Here is a 6,654-nt window from a genome sequence, read left to right as displayed (position 1 = left end):
GCAGGCCGGGAGCTCACGCGCACGCCGCCGGGTGATCGCAGACAGGCAGGTAGGCAGGCAGCTGAGAAAAACCCCCTCTGGGGTCCTTGGGTCCTTCCTGGGTCTGTTGTCGCGCAGGCCGGGAGCTCCCGAGTAGTTTTCAATTTTGAGCCAAACTACATCAAACATTATCACTTCATACACTCATCATACACAAATAAAATTCAAATTCACAGAATTAAATGCTCTTTTATCTCTATGAATCATCTAAGATCAGGCTGCTAGTTCAGGAAATTCTGCAGATGCTGTAAATCTTTCAAAGCAATCTAAAATATATGAGTCATAGCAGTTTTCTGCCAAGTGGAGTTAAGTGAGGCCTCTGGCATTACTGTTAATCAGATACTACCAAGGTGCAGGATGTTTTTCTGTGTACCATTAGATGCATTTACATTTATCACCACAATGGTTTATAACAGAAAAATTTCCAACATCAAAAGAAATAACAGTAGTTATTTCTACATTCAGGAGAAGAGTGTGTTCTGGAGAAGAGTAAAGTTGGTACATTTTAGGTATACAGTACAGTTACATTCATTATTGGGATCTTGTACCTTTACATGACAGGTCTCGGTTCTCATTTTTTCCCCTTGTCCCTGCCCTCCCTTCACCCCACTCCTCCCCTCCTCGTCTACAAACACTTTATTTCCATCTTTTCATTTTCTCATATTTTTTTCTTTTCCCTTATTACCTTTCCCCTACCCTTCCCACTTTCTCTACACCTTTAGCCCTTTTCTTCCTATTTCACATTGTTAATTATCTCATTAGAATCTTGTCTACTATTATAGTTTTTCACATCAGAGAAACTATTTGGTATTTACACATATGTGGCTTATTTATTTCACTTAGGAGTAGATCCTCAATATGTATCCATTTTCCTATGAATGAATCTAATTTCTCCTTCTTCATGGCTGAGTAATATTTCATTTTATAGAAAAACCACATCTTCTTTATCCAGTTTCCAACTGATGGGTAAATGGGCTGTTTCCAAGTTTTAGCTATTACAAACTGTGCCACTATAAACATAGGTGCGCATATATCACTGTGGTATGATTCTTTTAATTCTTTTGGAAAGATACCCAGCAGAGGGATGGCTGAGTTAAATGGAACCTCTAGTCCCAGGTCTTTGAAGTATCTCCATACTGATTTCCATAGTGGTTGCACCAGTCTGCACACCTGCCAACAATGGAGAAGTGTTCCTTTCTCCCCACAACCCCATCAACATTTGTTAGTGTGTGATTTCTTGATAGTAGCCATTCTTTGTGGGGTGAGGTGAAATCTCAGTGTTGCTTTTATCTGCATCTCTTGAATGACCAGTGATGTGGAGAAGAGTAAAGTTAATGTTGTATGTGTACTGTATGTTAAGAAGTCAATGGGCTGGGCATTTAGCTTAGTGGCATCATGCCTGCCTTGCAAGTGCAAGGTCCTGAGTTTGATCCCTGATTAAAAAAAAAAAGAAGTCAGTGGGTGTCCCAAATTATAATTTGATTTATATTCCTACAATAAATCTGCTATGCGGAAAAAGTTGGCCTTGAGAACCTACAATTGGAATGATCTGATTGTTAAATCTATGTTATAGTCCTTCTTGGAAATTTGAGCAGTCCTTTTAGGACCAAAGAACAAGACAGATAGGCAGAGAGGCAGATGAGAAAAATGCATAAATTCTCTAAAGTATGGTCCATCTGTGCACATGTTCAAATGTGAAATCAGGGAATCAAGAATGTCCAAATAGCGACAGAAAACTATTCTCTGACTTTCTGACTGTGAACAAAGCATACACTCTGAAGCAAGCAGAATTCTCCTACTTTGTTTCTGCTGGAAGGAGATTGAGATTACTTTCTGTTAACCCTCTGGACCTGAAGAACAAGGATACATTTCACAATGCTATATGGAAGCCATTCCAAAATATAAACAAGAAAGTAATTAAGAAAGGCCAATGGAAAGAGGGGAGACTGTGTATAAAGTAATGGTCACAGGGTAAAAAAAAAAGAAGCGATATACAAAGAAATTCCCTGGAGTGGAAAGCCTGGGGTAGGACATTAAATTCAGGTTAGCTTGCTGGTATTTCCACCTTGCCTACAGTATACTTTCTCACTTGCCCTCTAGCACCGAAACATCTGTAAGTGATTTTTGAGTAATATTTTGGAGGAAGAAGAAGCAGTGATATGTCCACACACATTAGGTGAAATAAGGAAGAGGGAAGATTTGAAACATCATGAGAAAAGGCAGAAGATAGAGCTTGAGAATTAAACAAAAACACACTTAGAGGAAGTAGTAGTTGGAAGCATGACCGCCCGGACAACCCCACAGACATTAGTAGCACTGCAGAGAGTGAACTGCCCCTGTGTGTCAGCAGCTGACCCCAGGACAGGGCGCTGTGGGGCACAACCAGAGCTTGGGCTCCTGCCCCTCACGCAGGCACTCTTCGGCCCACACCTGTCCAGCGTCCACTCTGAAGGACAGGTCCTCCCGGACAGACACAGCCTTGCCACACCCCAGCTCTGCACAGATGACCTGGGCAGTGGGCAACGTGAAGTTCGGGGTGGACACTGGAGTCCATGCTCCTCCAGGGTTCATTTCTACTCGTCCTGAGCAGGGCCGGAGTCCTCCAGCCAGATGTACAAATCCTAAGGGAGAAACACACACACACACAGACACACACACACACACAGAGACACACCCACAGATACACACAGAAAAAAGTGTTTTCTTTTGAAGTTTGGAAGCAAAAATCATAGGCCAAGTAAGTTGAGAAAGATTTGCTTTTCTCAGGGATGTGGTGTGGAGAGGTTTCAACATTTAATGTCAGAATGGGACCTCCCAAAAATGTTCACAGCCAATTCAGGAGGAATTTATAGGTTCAGTTCAGAATAAATATTTCATAAAGACTTATTATTCTGTTTTGAAGTGGTCATTTTCTATCTTTCTTCTTTTATGACATCTATATACAATGAATATACATTCAATGAAGATCTAGACTTTTAAAACTTTTTCACAGTTTCTTTATTTGTGGTTCTGGGGATTGAACCCTGGGTTTTCACATTGATAACATTAGCAGCCGCTCCCCTCACCTCGACCTTTATTAGATAGGATCTTCTACCTATCTAAATTGGTTAGGCTGCTATCAAACTTTTAATCCTCCTTGCCCCTCCCACATGCACTATTCACTATTTTTGTCCCCTAACATTTTAGTTTCTGTGACAATAATCTCTTCTGTGTTAACATTTGGTAGTGAATGAAAGATTTCTATATTTATTGAAACATCATGGTTCATATTTACTTACCAGTTAGGGAAGAGAGAAAGGCCTACTAAACGATTATTGGAAGTAAAATTCCTGGGATTTCTCACATCCTTCTTCCCATTAAAGAAGACAGAAATTGTAGGTGGTGATTAAGTGATTAAGAAGTGATTAGGACACTGTAGCGTGCTTATGTGCTTATTTTGGGTTTTGTTTTGTTTTTCCCTTTGAGGAATTGCTTTATTATTAATGAGTAGAATATGAGAAGCCAGGAGACACCTAGTGAAGATCATGAGAAGCAGTTTCCAGTCTGGATGCAGGGCACTGTAGAGGCATTGGGAAATGGTTTTTAGCCTGGTGATAGGATTTGTAGTGATGATGTTCAGCAGGGTTTGTCTTTCTTAAAAGAAAAACACATGTGACAATGCTTTGTTACCAAGTGTGACAGCAAAGCTGGATGAATGGAAAAAGCATTGATTTGTTTCTTAAATGTGACTTTAGATCTTTTACTTAGACCTGCTCCTCTTTCTATCTGATGGTGAGGCACTGAAATGAAGTCTGGATCCCTAAATGGTCTCGCTAAGGCCATTTCAAGTTAGACTGTTACAGAAGTGGACATTGAAAATGTCCATTGTATGAAAAGTCAGAATGCAGAATTTCCAAAATTTATGCACTCAAATGATTGATCTTTAGGGCCTAAGGGTTTTAACAAGGTGAGATCTGAATGTGATGTGAAAATCAGACATCAGTCACAATGGACAGGAACAGATGCAATATCAATCCTGCTCCCTACTCCCTAGCAGAGCAGAAATCCTTCATGGGGAATTCTGGGCAGAGACTCTAAGGCCCCACCCATGCTGAGTGCACAGCCCTGCAGCCAGAGAGAGGTCAGATGAATGTGGAAAAGAAGGAAAGAATTAAGAGAACAGATTTGGAGCCTGACCAATACTTTAAGGAGAAGGGACATTTTAAGAATAGATGCCCTAAGCTAGCTGGCAAGAAAAAAACAAGAGGCCCAGAAAGTTAAATATTCAGAAACAGGAGTTTTGCTCCCTGCTTTTGAAGAAGACAGTGACTTATGGGCACTGGGCTCGACACCACTCAGCCCTTGTGAGCCCATGCTTAAAATGAAGGTAGAAGGCCAAAACAAGTCTTTCTTAGTGGATAGTGGAGCTGAATATTTTATAGTAATGAAACCAATCACCCCATTAGGGGACAAACAGGTACAAATAATTGGGACCAATGGAATTTCAGAGAAATGACAATTTTGTCATGAAGGAATATGTAAACTTGGGGGACATAAGATAAAACATGAGTTCCTATACTTACCAGAGTGTCCCATCCCACTGATGGGCCAGAACCTACTATCTAAACTAGGAGCTGCACTCACCTTCACACAGCAAGGAAATACAATCTTACATTTAAGTCCAAATAAGGCTTGTATAATGGTGGTGACTACCAATAGGGAAGATGAATGGCAGTGTGTTAGCAATGCGGAAACTTATTAAGGACCCCAAGAGTTGACAGAACTGTTTCCAAATGTATGGGCCAAAAGTGCACCTCTAGGACTTGCTAAAAATCACCTGCCTCTAAAGATATAACTAAAAGATAACAAGGCCCCAGCAGGTATAAATAATAACCAGTGTCTCAACAGGACCACCTGGGAATTAAATCCCACATTATGCGGCTTAAAAAATTTGAACTCATAACAGAGTGTAATTCACCTTAGAACACTCCTTTGTTACCTTTTAGAAAGCCAGATGGGGACTATAGCCCAGTGCAAGACCTTTGGGCTACAAATGAAAGAACTATAGCCCTACATCCTGTGGTTTCAAGTCCTTACACATTAGTATGTCTAATGCCTCCCACTGTGGCCTGATTTACTTGCTTAGACCTAAAAGGTGTTTTCTTTTATCTCCAGATTGCTACTTTATTGCAAGCAATTTTTGCCTTTGAATGTGAATCTAAATGATTGGGCTAAAATCCAATTTACTTGGACAAGATTACCACAAGGATTTAAAAACTCTCCTATGCTTTTTTGGTAAGCATTGACAAAACACTTGCTAGTATTCCCTGCAGAACAATATAATTGCATTTTGTTGCAATATGGTGACGATTTACTAATGTATAGCCCATCTCTAGAACAATGCTGGCAGGGTACTAAGACTATTAATGCTGTTTCAAGAGGCAGGATATAAAGTTTCATGGGAAAAGGCTGAAATTTGTATACAGCAAGTCAGATATTTGAGATTCCAAATTACTAAGGGAATGCTCTGCTTAGGGAGTGAAAGAAAACAAGTAGTCAGCACCACACCAGAAACTAAAACATGAAAGCAGTTGAGAGAATCCTTAGGAGCTGGAGGTTTTTGTAGAATCTGGATTTCACGGTTTGCAGATATAGCCAAACTGCTATTGAAACCTTAAAAGGCCCAGAAGGACAGCAACTATTATGGGGTAAAGAACAAGAGCTAGCATTTAAAAGGTTAAAATTAACCCTCTCTGCTGCCCCTGCATTGGGAATCCCAGATGTGACTCAATCTGTTATCTTGTATGTGACTGAAAGAAACCATACTGCATTGGGGGTGCTCACCCCAAAAGTGAGGCCCTGGAACCAGGAAGTGACACTTCTATCTAAAAATTTGGATTCAGTTGTGAAGGGATGACACCCTTGCCTGCAAGCTCTGGCAGCTGCAGTTATGCCGATTAAGGAAGCTGACAAGCTAATCTTAGGACAAGAATTGTCTATTTCAGTTCCCCATGCCATCCTAGAACAGTCAAATAACAGAGGACATCAGTGGCTTTCAAATAATAAAGTCACACAATATCAGGCCCTCATCTGTGAGAAGCCCCGCCTACATTTTGTTCCAGTTAAAACCTTGAAAACCACTACCTTTTTGCCCTTGGAACCTGGCCCTCCTGATCATGATTGTCTCAGCATCACCAAGGAGCTGTTCTTGAATCATCTGGATCTGCAAAAAACCCCACTGCCTGATGCTGATTTTGTCCTGTTCATGGATGGGGGCAGTTTCATGGAAAATGGGCTACACTATGCTGGCTATGCAGTGACGACCCAGGATGAAGTGGTCCAAGCAGGACTCCTCCCCACCAGCTGGTCAGCTCAGTGAGAAGAGCTTTGGGCACTCTTACAGGCTTTCTCTCAAAGGGAAAGGGGGTGAATGTTTATACAGACTCACATTAGGCTTTCGCTACCTTACATATTTATGGCATAATATATAAAGAACGTGGTCTTCTTATAGTATAGGGAAGACAAATTAAAAATGAACAGGAGATAATGCAGTTATTGGAGGCAATGTGGGAACCCAATAAGGTAGCAGTGATGCATTGCTCTAGTCACCAAAAAAAGGGAAAGATGCAATAGCAA

The sequence above is a fragment of the Fukomys damarensis genome, unplaced genomic scaffold (assembly GCF_012274545.1).
Source record: "Fukomys damarensis isolate Sample0158 unplaced genomic scaffold, DMR_v1.0_HiC HiC_scaffold_19, whole genome shotgun sequence".
Lineage (NCBI taxonomy): Eukaryota > Metazoa > Chordata > Mammalia > Rodentia > Bathyergidae > Fukomys > Fukomys damarensis.
This window is presented reverse-complemented; position numbering follows the sequence as displayed.